Below are 20,923 nucleotides of genomic sequence, written 5' to 3'. Positions count from 1 at the left end.
CAGCCGCAAAAGGGCACCGAAGGTCAGAGACCAGCCCACGAGCAGGGACACCCAGAAGAGATAGCAGTGGAACAGCCACCAAGTGGGAGTCCCCAGCCCGTAGCCCTCAGCCAGGCAGAACCCCCAGGGGAAGAAACGAATCAGGCAGCCACCCACAAAGGAGCGGTGTGCTGCAGCACCGGAGGGTCATTCCCCCGATAGTGTGGGACTCAAACCCACGCCCGGTCAGGTACTTAGGGTTAGGTGGTGCAGACCGACCTATCACCTACCTCGCTGGACACCCAGTGGGAGAAGAAGAAAAAGAGAAGGCAGGAATTAACCTGGCCACCCGGAGATGGATGGCAGATGTACATATATAACGATGTGAATTTAAGGATGTTTAGCAATATGAATTTAAGTATGTTTAGTGAATAAGTTTAGAATAGTGTAAGATTTATCTGTGTAATGATAAGTATATATGTATTAGTTAACTGGGGTAAGGAAAAGAATCTACCTGTGCAGCTGTTAAAAGAAGCACAGGCTGGGAGCACCCGGGAGTAAGAAGAATCTACCGGTATGGCTGTTATGTATTGTCCATGTACATTAAATGTATAGTTACAATGGTGCACCACAAGGGGCACTGTGGTGGGAGACCCGAAAGTACCTGCGAGACAGAGTATAAAAGGCTGCCCACCACACCTGAGGGGCACTCTGGAGTTACACAATAAAGGACCAAGGTCACAGCAGTTACTACAACACCAGACTGTGTGGAGTCAGTGATTTGAGCGCTACATACATCACAAATTGGCAACGAGGACACGGACGTGCTCTTCACGCAACTATGGCTACTTTGGGCATGCTAAAGGATTTCACAGAGGGTAATGACTGGGATGCCTTTAAGGAAAGGCTCGAGTACTATTTTATAGCAAACGATCTGACAGGGAACATGAATGCACAGATGGAGAAGCGTAAGGCGATATTGCTGTCCAGTTGTGGCGAGGAGGTTTACTGTCTCGGCAGGGATTTTCTGGCACCCGCGAGCGCCAAGGACAAGTCATATGAGGAACTGATTGAACTCATTCGTAACCACCTGAAACCGAAGGAGAGCATCCTCTCGGCCAGGCAAAAATTCTACCACCACTGCAGACCTGAGGGCCAGGATGTCACAAAATATGGTGCGGACATCAGGAGATTTGCGGCGCCGTGCGATTTTGGCACACACCCTAACGAGGCGTTGCAAGACGTCTTTGTTATGGGTATTGGCCATGAGGGTCTCCTTCACTAGCTGCTATCTACTGAACCTACAGTCAGCCTGCAGCAAGCCATCAACATCAGCCGGGCATTTATGACCTCGACCTGCAGCACCAAGCAGATGATCCACACGGTCTCGAACCCGGCAGTTAATATTCACAGGATAGCGCCCGTCATGGACAAAACTGCAGAACGTGGCTCTCAGGGTCCTGGAACTCAGAGTCCGCCGAGGGGGGCTAATCGAGTAGCACCATGTTGGCGCTGCGGAGGAAGCCATGGGGCTCACCGGTGCATGTTTGCGGAGTATACGTGCAATACCTGCCACACGAAAGGCCACCTTCAGCGTATGTGCAAAAGAGACACGACTCACCATGTGGCTGAGGAGACGGTAGATGATCTGCTATCCAGCGAGGAGCATTGCAGTTTGGCTCGACAGGCATCCCAGCCCCAGGTAGAAGAAGATGATGCGTTTGGACTGTATACGTGTACTGACGATTCGGCCCCAGTGATTATGGAAGTCAAGATTAACGGAGTCCCAGTGAGTATGGAAGTGGACACGGGGTCGGGTCAGTCACTGATGAGTCAGGAAACTTTTGATAAACTGTGGATCAACCCAGCTGCTTGACCTAAGCTGGTCCCGGGTTAAGGTTAAGAATAAGTTTATTATGCTTAACAGTAATGTTAGAGATTGTGAAATGCCTAATGTAACCATGTCTGTTGAAACCAGGACACCCAAAAGTGATGCAAATGCTAGAATGTATAATGCAGGCTCGACTATGTGTGATCAGAGCCAAGGTGTCATGTATACCGGTAGGACACTGCCAAAGGACATTGGGTCCTACAGGGACCATGCTAATGCCAATGGAATCCCCCTGTGGGAGACCCCCAGGTCCAGCAGGCTACCTGACCATGTAGCCTGGACCTTTGGAACGAATGTGATGCCCCTTGCAGGACACACACACAGGCAGTGTGAGCAGACCCACTACAGGGACAGTGGTCAATGGGCAGCCCAGCCACCACCAATGGCAACCTGCACCAGACCAGCACTACAGCCCCTGGCCACCAGGGCCAACACCAGGAGCATGAGGCCAATAACCTCCAGCTTCCCTGGCAAACCCTGGGATGACCTGACCCTCATCCCAATTGGTGGACAAGGATTCCATCCAGTCTTGTGGCCCTGCCCACCACCCCACAACTACCCACATCACAATGTATGCACACCACCCACTGCTGCCATGGCTACCTCCCCTAGGGATCCCACAACAGTGACACCCACTTGGTCTGTGTGTGAGGGAGGGAAATGTACGAGGCCAGCCTCAAGCACAGTGGTCCACCTGGCAACCACACAACCCTCAACACAACCTCCCATAGCCCACCACTGATCACCTCTCCTATGGGGATTATGAAAAATGCTCAGGGGGGAGTATTGTTGTGCATGAATGCCTGTTTACTGTGTGATGTCTGTAACACTGTTATGCCACATTGAATGTAGCCTTATACTGCACACACCTTACCGGTACACCAGAGGGTGCTGCTGCTGCTGGAGACCTAGGGGTTTCCTGCACATGGCAGGTAACCCAGTATAAAAGGGAACTCACAGCTTATTGTCGGCACTCAGGAGCTGCAAAAGGACTGCAGGTCTACACAGTTTAAGTATCATACCCTGCTTGTGGAGTCATTACTAAAGGTGCCTACATACACTACATGGGGGGAGGGGGGGGAGGGGGAAGAAGGTATAGCACTGGTTCAAGTTAAGTAAATCTAGCCATTATGAGGCTATCCCGGGCCTCCCGGGCAACAATGTGCGCTGCTGCTGGTGCCATCGCCATCTCAGGTCCCTTCTCCTTCTCTGAAGAGGCTGTGCGCTCTGCGCCTTGATCCTCCTGAAGCTTCAATCCTCTCTGCTGTACTATGTTGTGCAATGTGCAGCATACAACGGTGATTCTGGAGACCCTGGCTGGTGCGCATTGAAAGGATCCTCCAGAATTTTCATGGCATCTGAAGCACATATTCATCATTCCGATTGCTTGCTGTATGACACATCTGGTGGACATAATGCTCCTTGACCTCATTCCTTGGTCTCCTCAAGGGTGTCATCACCCATATCTTCAGTGGATAGCCTTTGTCTCCAAGCAGCTAGCCGGTAAGTCTGTTCAGAGGTGCAAAGAGTTGAGGGCAGTGGACTGGCGCAGCACGAAAGAGTCATGACAGCTGCCAGGGAGTCTGGCACTCACATGCATGATGATCTTTTTATGGTTGCAGGTGAGCTGCACATTGAGGGAGTAACCGCCTTTATGGTTCACAAGCACTCCTGGGTGATATGGGCGGGGGGGGGGGGGGGTTGGGGGCCTTGCTGACCACATGTATGCAGTCGATGCCATCCTGCACCTGTGGAAAGCCAGCCAGAGCTTCAAAGCCAAGTGCCCGCTCATTAACACTAACTTCATCAGTGGCAAAGTTTGCATAAGTGGTTGACTTCTGAAACATGGCATCTGTCACCTGGGTGATGCATTTGTGGGTGATTGACTGCGTGATCCCTCAAATGTCTGTTGCAGATCCCTGGAAGGGGCTTGAGGTGAAGAAGTTGAGGACAGTGGTGACGTTGACAGCCACTAGTAAGGCAAGTCCACCAGGTCCTCTGGGCAGCAGATCTTTTTCCAGCAAGTTACAAATGTCGGCAATGACCTGGCACGATAGCCTGAGCCTCCTGAAGCACTGCTGCTCGGTCATGTCTCAGAAACTCATTCACTGCCGATATACCCTATGTTGGGGATATCTCCTCCAGCATAGAGCAGTCCTGTGCTGATCCCTTCTCTCCTGTGGAGCATCAGGTCGGTGAGGATAAGGCTGCTGGTGTGGTTACTGCTGCTGCGGCTGATGTTGTTAGTGCTGGGGCTCATCTTGGTCCGATTCTGAGGACCAAGGTGAGAGAACATAAACAGCGCCCAGGCTTATCTAATAGGTACCAGGTAAAGTAGAGATCAAAGGCACAATCGTCCAATGTACTGAGAGTGACTAGCAATGTGGTGAGAGTGGCTTTATAAGTTAAGAAATCACCTGCAAAAAACTCCTGAATGCTAAAGCTCTGCACAAAATGATGTCAACCAGAGCCTTTCCCCTTGGCAAGGAAGCAGGTGTAAGGTGTGAGTATTTATGTTTTTTTCCAACTGTCACTTAATGAATTCGCACTATGGTCGCATAGCTACCACCTCCCTTCCACAGCCGAGGTTCCCGAGATACGTGAATCCCATGCACGAACAGTTAAAGTTCAAACCAGATATTAAAAAGGCAGTTAATGGTTTGTAAATGAGCAGTAAATTACCTCAATGAGCAGGTCAGTGGCACACCTTGAAACACGTCCTAGTTAAAGGCAGAAGTCAGCGGGATGAAGGCGGGTTCCCGACGTGCTGTCAATTTCAGTGCTTTTAACCGGCAAACCCGTAACTTCTCCAATGTGAAAATTCTAGCCCCTAACTCTGTTTCTCTCTCCACAGATGCTGCCTGAACTGCTGAGTGTTTCCAGCATTTTCTGTTTTTATTCCTGAATACATGTTGCCAATGAGCTGGTGCCCTAAACTCCATGCACACCATTATCCTCCAATTAACCTCAGTCACCATTCATGCCCATCGATTCATCTGCTTCCATTGGTGCTTCCCCTTGTAACTGTGTATAGTGAGTGTATCCTATGCAGAGAGCAAAATTCACCAGAACCGCCCCCCCCCCTCCCCCCACCCCCTGTGTTTGGGCTCATTCGAAAGGAAATTTAATTTGGGACTATCTACTGAAAAGTTTGGAACTCTAAAGTGCTTATGGCAAAAACCACGAACTTTAATAGAATTATGAACATTTACAAGACAAATTCAAGTCTGTGGGCAGACCGAGGGAACAAAAGAAGCCCACTTGATTATTGGAACTGTCTGTGTGTGAGGACTGAGTATTTGAAAATCTTCCTCCACAAGAGACATTACCATCACAAAATCACCCAAAGGTGGCTCCTCATCAACATGGGCCTGGACAAACCATTTCAGCATATACATCACAAAGAGGCCCAATCCAGCCTGTATGCGAAAGACCAAGCACAAAAGGACATTGCAATTACCAAACTAATATTTCCATCAGGAAACAGTTTTCGAACATCAACCCACCCAAGACATATCAACTTTAACGAGCCTGACAAAATATTACAAAGAAGAACCAAGTCCGCCAAAATTATACAAAGGATTATGAACAGATTGGGCAGCAAGATTAGAACACTGAAATCGTATAACTGGCCACTGTTTTCAACAGAGGTTAGAGAGAGGGAGGAGAGAGGAGAGAGAGAGGAGAGAGGAGAGAGGAGAGAGAGAGGAGAGAGTAGAAAGAGGGGAGAAGAGAGAGAGGAGAGAGAGAGGAGAGAGAGAGAGAGGGGAGAGACTCTCCAGCCTCGAAGTCTTGAAGTCCTGAAGAAAAGAAGAACATTACCATCTACAATTAACTATCAAAAGGATTGGTAAGCATAAGTCCCTGCCTGCCCTGGAGTCTAACCTAGCTAGAATTAGGTATTGGGAAATGGAAGGTATAATTTTACTGCAACCCCCTTTGAGTGTGTAGTGTATGGTACTTCATTGGAGTGATTTTAAGTTTGATCTTGTACCTTTCCTTGTATTGCTCTTTATTAGAGTGATTTTAAGTTTGACCTTATACCTTTCCTTGTATTGTTCTTTATTAGAGTGATTGTAAGTTTGCCCGTGTATTTTCTTACTAGAGTAATAAGCCTGTATTACTTTGACGGTAATAAAACCAAAGTTCTTTGCATCAAACCAGTGTCCTCTGCACTTTTGTCACATCCCCCAAATAAATCCAGAGTACAGAACCCAAGGGAGGGGGAGCGATTCGAAACCGCTCAAGTTGGTCAGAAGGGAACCTGACCCCCTCATAGAGACCTACACACACCCCGCCCCTTACACCTACTACATAGGCTCCGATGCCTAGTAGCTAACAGTTTACTCCGAATAAGAACCAAGGCTGAGGCCTGGTTCGACCCCAGAGATCCCCAAGCCAGCGAACAGGGAGTGCTTAGGCAGCTGACCCTAGCTTACAGAAACGGCAGAGGGACAGAAGAGCACCCACAAAAGGGAAGAGTTCACAAAATCAGACCTAACCAAGACAAGAGGTAATGGCACCATGAGGGGAGCAACCCCTCCGATACAAAACGTACCTGCTTTGGGTGCAGAAAGAGTGGGCACTGGAGAAAGGATTGTAAAAATCCTTGGAAGAATAGCGCAGGAAAGAATTCTCCAGCCCCTGCCCAAAAGACCGAGACAGATAAGCCAGTCCCTCCCCAAGTTTGAGACATTTTTAACTGCGTTCTGAGCCACGTTAGATAGCCCAGAAAAGGTAGCCACCGCCACCGGTACTGAAATCCCATCTGCCCCCTCCCAACCACAGCGCAGCCTGTCCACCTGTGTGCCCTTCGAGTATGATGCGTGGGGGAGACCGACCATACAGATGGAAGTGGAAAAGGTGAAAGGGACTTACCTGCTGGACACTGGTGCCTCAAGCACCCTTCTCTATGCAGCTAACCCTGCCGCCTCACCTCTGTCTAATGGGGTCACCTACAGCTTGGTGGGTTTCACAGGCACTGAACATACTGGCTCATTCTCCGTTCCGCTCTCCATTCATTTAGGTACACTCCACACTAAGTGGACTTGTGTCCTGATGAAGTGGGAGCAGGAAGGGAGAGGGATCCTGGGGGCTGACTTCATCCTGTGCCACGGGATCCTGGTGGATTTAAGAAACCACTGTCTTTGGGGGTCAGTCTGTACGGGACAGGAGAGTGAGGTGATGGTTATCCTGGGAAAACAGGGAAAAGGGACGGTGTTCACCATGAAGCCAAAGGAGGGTTACGACCTTGAATCACTGGTCAGTAACACCCCTACAGAATATCAAGAATATGTGAGGAAAAACCTTGCAGCTTTTGCCACTCAAAAACACGACTGTGGGAGAATAAACGGGGCCGAGGTTAGCATAGATGGGGACCCCATGACCCGACCACAGAAACAATACAACTTCCCCAGGGAGGCAAAGGCAGACATGTAAACAGCCTTGGGTTCACTGGTTAAACAGGGGGTACTGAGACCAATAGCTACCCATGTGAACTCTCCATTGTGGTCGGTTAAGAAACCGGACAAATCCTGGAGAGCCACAGTGGACGATCGAGTACTCAACCATAACATCCCCGCCTATGCACCCACTGTTGCTGCTGTCGCCGACCTCATTGGAAGTATCCCAGCCTCTGCGACCACCTTCATGGTGCTGGATATTTCCAACAGGTTCTGGTCCATACTGTTAAGAAGGGAAGATCAGTACAAGTTTGCTTTTACCTTTAAAGGACAGCAATAAACTTGGAACTGTCTCCCTCAGGGCTTCCACAACAGCCCCAGTATTTTCCATCAGTGTATGGCCAACTGTTTAAAGAACTTCAGCAGACCCCAGCAATTAGTACAGTATGTAGATGACCTGCTTCTGTTCACCGATGATGGGGAGAAGCATGGCCCACTGCTGGCTGAGCTGCTGAAAGAAGAAGGGTTTAAAGTAAACCCCAAGAAGGCACAGATTGGCCTGAAGGAAGTAAAATTCCTGGTACTGGCTGTGCGCGCAGGGGAAAGAGCCATTGACAAAGCTAGAAGGGAAGCAGTGCAGAAGTTACCCGCCCCCAACACAGTGACAGGAGTAAGATCTTTTCTAGGGCTATCCGGGTACTGCAGAGACTTCATTGAGGATTATGCAGCCATAGCAGCCCCTCTGCTCCAACTCCTACACAAGGGAGGGGAGTGGGAATGGGACAAAGGTTGCGAGGCAACATTTATCCAACTCAAGAAAGACCTGCAGACCGTGCCAGCTCGAGGGGCCATAGATGAGGGTAAAGAGTTTTTCCTGGAGATAGCAGCCAGTGGGGACAACCTGAGCGCAGTACTGCTCCAAGAGCGGCACGGCCGGTGAGATCAGTGGTCTACTCCTCCAGGATACTCACTGACGTGGAGAAGGGATACTCCAACTGTGAGCGACATCTCCTAGCCACTCACTGGGCTGTGAAAAGATCACTGATCTTCACAGGGGGGTCCCCTATCACACTCCTTACCCACCATACGCCCACCCAAATGCTCCTGGACGGGAGAATCAAGGACGGGACAGTGAGCAGTGCCCGCATTGCTCGCTGGACCCTGCTCCTCTCTCAAATGGACCGAAGGATAAAGGGTCTCTGCGAGCCAAGACTCATAGCCAACATGATTTATCCAGGGAAAGCCCACTCGTGTTCCATAGAAGGGGTATGGGAAATTAATGTAGGCTTTCGGGCTGGGTTACATCCCACAGGCCGAGAGATCTACGTGGACGGTTCAAGCACTGTATCTGCAGATGAACGACTCACAGGCTGTGGAGTTTATGACCCCGAGGCAGGCATTGCCCTGGCGATTAAACTCCCCAATATTATGAGCACCCAGCACGCTGAGCACCCAGCGCACTGAACTGTCTGCGGTGGTGCATGTAGTCACACACCCTGAAAAATTCCCTACCCCATACACGATTTGCTCGAACAGTATGTTCACATGCAATTCGTGTACGGAGTACATGGCTATTTGGTCCCGCCGCGGGTACACATCAGCAGACGGGAGACCCCTGGCACTTAAGCCCCTACTGGAAAAGATCATGAAAGCCGTGGGGGAGGAAGGGATATCTACATACATAAGGTGAATGCACATTCCACCACTGAACCCTGTAGCAAGGGAAACCAGCAGGCTGACATGTTAGCCAAGCAAGGGGCCCGCACGGACAAGCTCTGGGATCCGTACAACCCAGGACCCATCGCAGCAGTCAGGGGCAGGAAGGGGACGGCAGGGAAGGCAGGGATAGCTTTGCCCCCAGACCTAAAAATGGTCCAGACCCAACAACCCATCCTCAAAACTGTCCTGAACACGCCAGCAAAAGGGGATAGGATAGACGGCCCGTATGGCACCACAGCAATTACCATTAAAGAAGGCATGGTGTTCAGGGGGGAGCAATGGGTAGTACCGCAACAACACCAGAGAGAATTCTTCCAGCTGGCCCACGAGGGTCCAGGAGCAGGACACCCCGGACCTGAGACCACTTGGCAATGAGTGGAACAGGCAGGGTGGTGGCCAGGACTCAGGGAAGACGTCTGCGAGTTGTGTGCTAGCTGTCTGGTGTGCGCGGCCAACAACCCCGACCTCCAGAAAAGAAAGGTGTCTATGGGACATATCAGGAGGGTAGTGGGACCCTGACAGTCGATCCAAATAGACTACATCGAGCCCCTACCCACTGCCCAGGGAGGTTACAAGTACTGCCTAGTATTAGTGGATGTATTCACCAAATGTGTAGAAGCCTTCCCATGCTGAACTGCTACTGGCCTGGGAACAACCAGGATCCTGGTCAGAGAAGTGTTCTCTCGATGGGGACTACCACAATACGTGGAGTCTGACCAAGGGAGTCACTTCACCGGGCAGGTGATGCAGAAGACCTTTAAGGTCCTCGGCATCAAAGGAAAATGGCATGTCGTCCACAACCTGCAGTCATCCGGGCCTGTGGAGCGTTTAACCCGTACCATCAAAGAAAGGCTGCACAAAGAGACAGGAGACTCACCCAAAGGGTGGGTAGAGGTCCTACCACTGGTCCTCATGGGGATCCGGGCCAGCCAGTCAAAGAGCACGGGGTACTCCCTGTACGAGCTCATGACCGGCAGAGCCATGTGAACCCCCACCCATGTATTAGCCCCGGTACTCACGGAAGGTCATCTTAGGGAAGCGAACTGGGACAGCTTTGTCAGGAATCTGTATGAACACCTTAAACAGATTCACTGGCAGGCTGCTAACAACATGTGAAAACAACATCGGAGCAACCGACTACTGCTAGAGCCCCGCAAGCACCACGAGTGCGAATAGGGAACCAGGTTATGGTGAGGAACTACGCTAGAGTAGGGGTCTTTGAGGCACTGTACATGGGACCGTACCACATTGTCGACAAGGCAAGCCTCATGATCTATGCCATAAAATTGCCCTGCCGAACAAAGTGGTTCCACATAAACCAGTGCAAACTTTTCAACCCAGGGGCAGCAGCAAAACGTGAGAGACAGCCAAAAACTATAAACCGCACTAAAGACAGGGCCCCCAACCAACAGCCCCTGACTGTGGAAATCCCACAGGGGATGTGGCAGACCCACAGACTGCACCTAGAGGGGCGGTGGACTGTGTTACTGGAGGAGCTGTCCCACCTATCATTTGGGACTCAGACGTACCCCCAGCAGCCAGAGCCTTAAGAAGGACTCCCTGCACACCACAGCCAAAGACACCATGGTCACCCGCGCTCTAATTTGAATGGTTCAGCCCCGGGAACGGGACCAGCCGCAAAAGGGCACCGAAGGTCAGAGACCAGCCCACGAGCAGGGACACCCAGCCGGTAGTCTCAGGCAACAAGGGACCCTCAGAAGAGATAGCAGTGGAACAGCCACCAAGTGGGAGTCCCCAGCCCGTAGCCCTCAGCCAGGCAGAACCCCCAGGGGAAGAAACGAATCAGGCAGCCACCCCCAAAGGAGCGGTGTGCTGCAGCACCGGAGGGTCATTCCCCCGATAGTGTGGGACTCAAACCCACGCCCGGTCAGGTACTTAGGGTTAGGTGGTGCAGACCGACCTATCACCTACCTCGCTGGACACCCAGTGGGAGAAGAAGAAAAAGAGAAGGCAGGAATTATCCTGGCCACCTGAAGACGGGTGGCAGATGCACATATATAACGATGTGAATTTAAGGATGTTTAGCAATATGAATTTAAGTATGTTTAGTGAATTATAAGTTTAGAATAGTGTAAGATTTATCTGTGTAATGATAAGTATATATGTATTAGTTAACTGGGGTAAGGAAATGAATCTACCTGTGCAGCTGTTAAAAGAAGCACAGGCTGGGAGCACCCTGGAGTAAGAAGAATCTACCGGTATGGCTGTTATGTATTGTCCATGTACATTAAATGTATAGTTACAATGGTGCGCCACAAGGGGCACTGTGGTGGGAGACCCGAAAGTACCTGCGAGACAGAGTATAAAAGGCTGCCCACCACACCTGAGGGGCACTCTGGAGTTACACAATAAAGGACCAAGGTCACAGCAGTTACTACAACACCAGACTGTGTGGAGTCAGTGATTTGAGCGCTACATACATCACAAATTGGCAAAGAGGACACGGACGTGCTCTTCACGCAACTATGGCTACTTTGGGCACGCTAAAGGATTTCACAGAGGGTAATGAATGGGATGCCTTTAAGGAAAGGCTCGAGTACTATTTTATAGCAAACGACCTGACAGGGAACATGAATGCACAGATGGAGAAGCGTAAGGCGATATTGCTGTCCAGTTGTGGCGAGGAGGTTTATCGTCTCGGCAGGGATTTTCTGGCACCCGCGAGCACCAAGGACAAGTCATATGAGGAGCTGATTGAACTCATTCGTAACCACCTGAAACCGAAGGAGAGCATCCTCTCGGCCAGGCAAAAATTCTACCACCACTGCAGACCTGAGGGCCAGGATGTCACAAAATATGGTGCGGACATAAGGAGACTTGCGGCGCCGTGCGATTTTGGCACACACCTTAACGAGGCATTGCAAGACGTCTTTGTTATGGGGATTGGCCATGAGGGTCTCCTTCACAAGCTGCTATCTACTGAATCTACAGTCAGCCTGCAGCAAGCCATCAACATCAGCCGGGCATTTATGACCTCGACCTGCAGCACCGAGCAGATGATCCACACGGTCTCGAACCCGGCAGATACGATTCACAGGATAGCGCTAATCACGGACAAAACTGCAGAACGTGGCTCTGCCCAGGGCAGAGAGCACGGACCTCAGGGTCCTGGAACTCAGAGTCCGCTGAGGGGGGCTAATCGAGTAGCACCATGCTGGAGCTGCGGAGGAAGCCATGGGGCTCACTGGTGCAGGTTTGCGGAGCATACGTGCAATACCTGCCACACGAAAGGCCACCTTCAGCGTATGTGCAAAAGAAACACGACTCACTGTGTGGCTGAGGAGACGGTAGATGATCTGCTATCCAGCGAGGAGCATTGCAGTTTGGCTCGACGGGCATCCCAGCCCCAGGTAGAAGAAGATGATGCGTTTGGACTGTATACGTGTACTGACGATTCGGCCCCAGTGATTATGGAAGTCAAGATTAACGGAGTCCCAGTGAGTATGGAAGTGGACACGGGGTCGGGTCAGTCGCTGATGAGTCAGGAAGCTTTTGATAAACTGTGGATCAACCCAGCTGCTTGACCTAAGCTGGTCCCGGTCACGGCGAAGCTGTGCACCTACACCAAGGAACCGATACCTGTTCTTGGCAGAGCGGATGTGCAGGTATCTCATGGTGGCGAGACGCACGGTTTACCTTTGTGGATCATTGCAGGCGATGGGCCGACGCAACTCGGCCGGAGATGGATGGGGAAGGTCCGTGGGAGCTGGGAAGACTTCATTCCTCTACAGACCGCTGTCCCCCATGTTCACAGGCAGAGCAGGCCTCCACCTTCGGATCGGATGGCAGCGAAGGAAGCGTGTGTGGGGTTGGGCAGAGCAGCGGCGGCCATCGACTCTCCCCTGCAAAGTCTGAGAGTGAGAAAGAGGCGCTGGAACCAGCAGCAGCTCCGACCGAGCTGGAGAAGAGAGAGGGAGAGCAGGCAGCAGCTCGGTGGATTTCTGGTAGCGGCGGAGCTCCCTCAGAGCCACGATGCCGGGTCTGTAGCGATGAGGCTTCTTCACTCCGTCCGTGGCCGGAGCACTCTTCCGGGCCACTTTGGTCGCCAGCTGTTTGCGGAGAGAGAGAGAGAGAGCAGGCAGCAGCATGGCGAGTTCGTGCCAACAGAGTTCTGCAGAGAGAGGCAGGCAGGCACCAGCAGAGCACCTCAAATGGCGGCGCCCAGTAGAAACCTCGTGGAAAAATCAAAATGGCGTCTAAAAGGAAAATATATCCGGGAGTCTTAAAGGGGCCTTACACCGTTGGCGGTCCCCACAAAGAGACTTTTGAAAGGACAAGAGTTAATATTTTGATGCTAAAATGATTACTGTGATTAAAATGATTGAGATGATTGGTGAAAAGAGTTAATATCACAATGCACAGTTAAAAGGGTTAATGGATCTGTGACTAACATGACTAATGGATTAATGTGATTTCTGATTTTATGTGATTTATGCAATTGTTCAGCGGCTGCAGACAAGCCACAAAAAGGCAACTATTTTCTGAGAACAGAGGCAACGCACCAGTTGCCATACCCTGTTTCAGCTCAGTCCATTACCTCGGGCAAAAAGGGGCAGTTACACAATAAAGGACCAAGGTCACAGCAGTTACTACAACACCAGACTGTGTGAAGTCAGTGATTTGAGTGCCAAATACATCACAATCGCTATTAAGGAAGCACTGGTAAGGTAACAAGCAGAATGACTGTGAGATAAAGTTAAAAGCAATCAGTCCACAAGGAACTGAATAAGACAGCCAGTCAATTAAAGACTATGAGCCCAACTTGGAACTTGGTCACCTTTGTCAAGCCAGAGAGCTTTCTCAGGGCTAGACAATCTGTTTTATGTGCCCCTACAGGAAAGAGAGCAGCATGAGAAGGATCCTGTTCCTGCTCACCCTGATAAGGATGAGCAGCAGCGACCGAGGATACGTGGAAGAATCCCTCATTTACGGGTGTTCAGGAGGGAGAGCACCGATCGTAACCGCCGGAGGTGGCCCCTGAGACGTGGAAGAACTCGCCGTTTACGCCCACGAGGGAAGATGGCCAGGGTGGCTGGGATCTAATTCTACCCACTACTCCAGCCAGGAAGGTTTTACCTACGGGGAGGCCTCAGTTCCATGCCTCCGGATGCGGATCATCACTGCCTGAGTTAGTGTTACAGAGGGAAAGCGTGTGGTTTGACTTACAAAGGGCACATTCCCCTGGGAAGATGGTGGTGGCTCAGAAAACTCAGCAAGGACACATGGGACCAAGAATCGTACTGGGAAAGACTCGGTATTGATACGTACCGCACCATCATGGGGACACGGGAAAGAGTAAAATTGTGTTGGGACAAATGGTGGGAATCCGACCAAGGAATTTATGTTTGCATGTGGGGAGCAGAGAATATTTGTCCCGCAGGCATATCGATCGCCTTCGCCAGGCAATGGCAAGATGAAGGGGAAAGGATGGGGTGGGATTCTAGCCTACATGGGTGCGCGGTCCCACACTCCCCATTCCCAATTAACGCACCGAACTAAGAGCATACATTAAGAAACCCCTGCCCACAACCCCGCCAATACGCACTGTAATAGAAAGGTGTCCTACCACCACCAAGGGACCTGAGAACGGATTATTATTGGTACCGACCAGGGGATACATTATGCAGTAGCTTCAGTAATATTAAACCTTACCGAGGTACACCTGCCTGCATGGTGTCCGAAGGAAACAGAGCTGCTATACCAGGCCCTACTTAGAGACATGTTCAAGAAATTTTATGAGTTAGATTTTGGAAATGTAGACAAAGCAGACCTATACACCCTAAATGCTAGGGACACCATGGGCTCTGCAATAAATAGCCTAGATGACATAGAACTGCAAACACAGATAAACAGTTTAAAGACCCAATTGAGGAAAATCCGAAAACAGGAGAACACCGGAGTAGGATCAGAACTACACGAGGACCAGGCTATGACTGTCCATTTAAAAGAAATAGTGGCTGAGCTGGAAAAACATGCACAGATAGTGAATGCACTTATACAGGAGGACAGAAATGCTTCAGACCAGGCTGCACAGAACGAGGTGTGCGTACTGTATGGGGCATGGTTGTTGGGCGAGGGCCGCAACAACCTGGAGGAGTTAAAACAAGGTGTAGTCCCCTTTTGGATCAGGAACAAGCACCTCGCAGCCCTCCACCCATACAGCAATTCACTAAGCCCATGCCAGCTCCGCCTAGCCTCTGAAGCCTACCCTGTCCCAGTAGACTGTGGGAGATATAACCACACTATTATGGGGATAGTATTAAGGATGCCGGTCATGGGTGGGACAGCCCGACCCGCACCGGTATACCGGGTGGAAAACATTGGAGTTATTCAGGGAGGTGCATACATTCGTTTCGCAGCGGTCCCACCCTATGTCATAAAGTGGGAGCACGCTGTAACGGGTACTGACCTCTCCGGGTGCCGGAGCCGGGGTGCACACGTAATATTGTGCCCCCAGTACTTGAGTGCCCAATCAAAGTCACAGTGTGGGTTTAAAGCTGCTGGCGCACAGCCTATTAACTGCACCATGGAGGTAATGGCACAAGACCATGTCCCTCCACAGGTAGCATACATAGTGGGTGGGACATATTGTGTCACCACCAGTGCGCCCCATTACCAACATGGACACTTCTGGTGTCAGGTAAGTGACAGCAGTTTTTGCTTCAAACCTGAGGCATCAGTTCAAGTGGCCCAGGAATGGATTGTCCCCATTCCTGAACCTTCCACTGTCGACTTTATTGTGAAGGAAAACATTACAAACCTGCAGGATTATGTTGTACATTTTGGCTATGCAATTCCCCCTCTACCCAAACATCTTACCGCTCTGCTAAAAGCTGTAATTATCTCACAAAAACACTTCTACACTCTAGAACAGAAAACCATTGAGATAGGGAAAAGGATTCTCGAGATCACCATTCCGCCTTGGTGGGACCTTTTCAGAAATATAGAGGTCCCAGTCTGGATCCAAATCGCTTCCCACACTTTAGTTATTTGTCAACTTGCGATTATACTTTACTTATGGTGTCTCACTTGCCAAGTGAAACGCAGAGGCCATCAGACCAGGCATCAAAGGGTGCTAAACGCTCCTTGGCAGAACTAGGGAATCGCGCAGGGAGGGATGACACCATACTACCATGTTTAATTTGTATTTGATTTCTGCTGTAAACCGCAGAATATCGAGTGTTGTAAGAGTGTTACTTCAATGTTTTGTCTATGTACCTTTATTTTACTGAACTTAAAACGTGTTTGACTATGGACTTTTATATGATTTGAGAATGTGTTACTATGTGTTTTCATTTTACTTTACTTAAAGTTGTGTATGACTGTATACCGTCATTTTACTGTGAAAACCGAGTAAAAGAGGGACATCATACCCCCTTTATGCTATAACCAAATTGTAATGACTGTATTCGCCTGTATATTGCATTGCATTTCAATGGGGGATGCAGGGTAATGTTTAGCTAGTATAAATGCAGGGAAGGTTGACTCTAGGGAGCAGGAATTTTGCTTACCTTGTTTGACACTCAAGGCGCGTAGAGTGTCAACAGGGGGGGCTGCAGAGAGCAAAATTCACCAGATCCCCGCTGTGTTTGGGCTCATCGTAAGAAAATTTAAATTTGGGACTATCTACTGAAAAGTTTGGAACTCTAAAGTGCTTATGGAAGAAACTATGAACTTTAATAGAATTATGAACTTTTACAGTGGTTAGTGGTGTGCCTCAAGGATCGGTGCTGGGACCACAACTGCTTACAATATACATAGATGACCTGGAAGAGGGGACAGAGTGTAGTGTAATAAAATTTGCAGATGACACAAAGATTAGTGGGAAAACGGGTTGTGTAGAGGACACAGAGAGGCTGCAAAGAGATTTAGATAGGTTAAGCGAATGGGCTAAGGTTTGGCAGATGGAATACAATGTTGGAAAATGTGAGGTCATCCACCTTGGAAAAAAAAACAGTAAAAGGGAATATTATTTGAATGGGGAGAAATTACAACATGCTGTGGTGCAGAGGGACCTGGAGGTCCTTGTGCATGAATCCCAAAAAGTTAGTTGTTAGTTTGCAGGTGCAGCATGTAATCAGGAAGGCGAGTGGAATGTTGGCCTTCATTGCGAGAGGGATGGAGTACAAAAGCAGGGAGGTCCTGCTGCAACTGTATAGGATATTGGTGAGGCCGCACCTGGAATATTGCGTGCAGTTTTGGTCACCTTTCTTAAGGAAGGATATACTAGCTTTGGAGGGGGTACAGAGACGATTCACTAGGCTGATTCCAGAGATGAGGGGGTTACCTTATGATGACAGATTGAGTAGACTGGGTCTTTACTCGTTGGAGTTCAGAAGGATGAGGGGTGATCTTATAGAAACATTCAAAATCATGAAAGGGATAGACAAGATAGAGGCAGAGAGGTTGTTTCCATTGATCGGGGAGACGAGAACTAGGGGACACAGCCTCAAAATACGGGGGAGCCAATTTGAAACCGAGTTGAGAAGGAATTTCTTCTCCCAGAGGGTTGTGAATCTGTGGAATTCTCTGCCCAGGGAAGCAGTTGAGGCTAGCTCATTGAATGTATTCAAATCCCAGATAGATAGATTTTTAACCAATAAGGGAATTAAGGGTTATGGGGAGCGGGCGGGTAAGTGGAGCTGAGTCCACGGCCAGATCAGCCATGATCTTGTTGAGTGGCGGAGCAGGCTCGAGGAGCTAGATGGCCTACCCCTGTTCCTAATTCTTATGTTCTTATGTTATGTTCTAAATTCAAGTCTGTGGGCGGACCTAGGGAACAAAAGAAGCCCACTTGATTATTGGAACTGTCTGGGTGTGAGGGCTGAGTTAACCTGTCTGGAAGAATGAGTATTTGAAAATCTTCCTCCACAAGAGACATTGCCATCACAAAATCACCCAGAGGTGGCTCCCCATCAACATGTGTCTGGACAAACCATTTCAGCATATACATCACAAAGAGGCCCAATCCAGCCTGTATGCGAAAGACTAAGCACAAAAGAACATTGCAATTACCAAACTAATATTTCCATCAGGAAGCAGTTTTCGAACATCAACCCACCCAAGACATATCAACTTTAACGAGCCCGACAAAATATTACAAAGATGAACCAAGCCCGCCAAAATTATACAAAGGATTGTGAACAGATTGGGCGGCAAGATTAGAACACTGAAATCGTATAACTGGCCAGTGTTTTCAACAGAGGTTAGAGAGAGGGAGGAGAGAGGAGAGAGAGAGGAGAGAGCAGAGAGAGGGGAGAAGAGAGAGAGGAGAGAGAGAGAGGAGAGAGAGAGAGGGGAGAGAATCTCTAGCTTCGAAGTCTTGAAGTCCTGAAGAAAGGAAGAACATCACCATCTACCATTAACTATCAAAAGGATTGGTAAGCATAAGTCCCTGCCTGCCCTGGAGTCTAACCTAGCTAGAATTAGGTATTGGGAGGTGGGAGGTATAATTTTACTGCAACCCCCTTTGAATGTGTAGTGTAAAGTACTTTATTCGAGTGATTTTAAGTTTGATCTTGTACCTTTCCTTGTATTGTTCTTTATTAGAGTGATTTGAAGTTTGACCTTATACCTTTCCTTGTATTGTTCTTTATTAGAGTGATTTTAAGTTTGACCTTGTACCTTTCCTTGTATTGTTCTTTATTAGAGCGATTGTAAGTTTGGCCGTGTATTTTCTTACTCGAGTAAAAAGCCTGTATTACTTTGACTGTAATAAAACCAAATTTCTTTGCATCAAACCAGTGTCCTCTGCACTTTTGTCACACACCCCCAAATAAATCCAGAGTACAGAACCCAAGGGAGGGGGAGCGATTCAAAACCACTCAAGTTGGTCAGAAGGGAACCTGACCCCCTCATAGAGACCTACAGACACCCCTCCCCTTACACCTACTACATAAACTAATGTTCCTTCTAGGTGTTGCCCCGTGGTAGCAAAAGGTGAGATCAATCTAAAGTTCCCTCTGTAAAAGCCGCAGTTCTTCCTCTCCCTTGGTTCTTCTAATGCCGTCAACCATACCTTGTAATCCAGTGAATGGAATTTCTACAGTGAACTTCCACTATCAAAATCTGTGGGTGCCTCTTTAAGGGACAACAACTCTTTAATTATACTGCCCTGGCTATCTCTCCACCACATGCTTCTTACATGGCCTAATCGTAATGGGATTGCTAAACAATGATTTAAATGGGTGGACTGCACAAAATCTCATGCGTTCACACTATCTGAAGCTGGTAATGAGATAGACTTGCCCAAATCTGGATGCACTGCTGTGGTGTTTTGGTCATAAAATCAGCCCTTTGCAGGATACCAATCATAGGCTCCGGAATAGACTCTACAACACCTAGGATGAGTAATCTCTTTTTTTCAGCACTTGCCTTTTCTTTTTGTTTGAATTTGCAAAACCCAATTTGCAATAGAGCAGTGTGTGACGAACCACTATCCTTTCACCTCCTCAACCTAGGTTTAAAACCAGCTCAAGCAGATGGCATCCTGTGTGTCTTACTACACTTTTCTGGAGGTAATCAGAATGGCAGTGCAAAAGGCAATTGCAGTCTATATGAGAGAATGGATAAACTGCAAGATTCATGAAAGATCAAAGATTAAAGATTCATTTTTTTATCCGTGCAAAGCAACAGTTCTTTATGCTGCCAGTGGATGTCAGTAATGCATCGATGAGACTATCTGGCAAATAGCCAGTAGAATTGAAGAAACAGTTTCATTTCTTATATTTTGCAAAATTTACAAGAAATAGAAAAAGGGATTATTTAAATATGTGTCTAAGTATATCCCAACAAATATCGATTTTTCATTTTTCATTGTAACTGGCTACTGTGTTCATTATCTGACATTAGATTAACACATCTGCAGTTAACTGATTTATCCCTCTCTCCTTCTTGAACAAAGGTGCTACATTGGCTACTCACCTGTTCCACAGCACAATTTGTGTATTTGAGGAGGATTTTAAAATTGTGACCAGAGCTTCTGTTAGCTCCTGTCTGACTTATTTCAACAGCCCAGAGTAATATCATTAGGACCTAGTGACATATCCACTTTGAGTTCTGCTAATTGGTTCTAATTTGTTAAAACCAATTCCTTTTCTACAGTTATCTCTAACCATTGTTCCATATCTTCCTCTAGTACAACTACATTCTCACTTCCACCATCATTTGAAAACATTAAGGCAAAATATTTATTTAATATCTCCAACATACCTTCATCCTCCACAATTAGACTCCCTCCATCATCCCTGAGTGGGTCTTAAACAATTACTTTTTATACATTTTATATACACTTTTATACCCTTTACTATTTTCTTCTGAATTATCTGCTTTTTTTCATGTTCCCTTTTATTCCTTCAAATCTCCCCTTCCATCTCCCCATTACACTTTCTTAATTCCTCGTGGTTTTCTTTAGTCCTAATTCTATCACGAGCCTTCCTTTTAACTTTCAATTTTGTTTTAATCTTTCTATTTATCCATTTATTCACCCCTGTTCGGTCTGAGCAGATTATTTATTTTGTACTATATCTATCTCATGGTTGAAGATTTCCCACTGCTGATCTGTTGAACTATTTGCGGACTTTTCTGCCTTATTAATTTGGGCCACATCGTTTCTTATCTTGCCGAACTTTGTCCTTCAGCACCTTTATCTTTTCATTCTCATTATCCCTTTGTCCTAATGAACCTAATTATGTTCTGATCACTACTTCCTAATTGATCTCCTGCTGGGGTTCTTCTCCAGCCCTACAACCCTCCAAGAACTCTGTGTACCTCCAACTCTGGCTTCACGTCCATCCCTCACTTCAGTCACTTCACCATTGCCAGTCGTGCCTTTAGCTGTCTTGGTATTAAGCTCTGGAATTTCCTTCCTAAAGTTCGCCGCCTCTCTATCTCTCTTTGTTCCTTTAAGACA

Source organism: Pristiophorus japonicus, chromosome 3, assembly GCF_044704955.1.
Source record: "Pristiophorus japonicus isolate sPriJap1 chromosome 3, sPriJap1.hap1, whole genome shotgun sequence".
Lineage (NCBI taxonomy): Eukaryota > Metazoa > Chordata > Chondrichthyes > Pristiophoridae > Pristiophorus > Pristiophorus japonicus.
The sequence above is the reverse complement of the archived record's forward strand: the minus strand, read 5'-3'. Positions refer to the sequence as shown.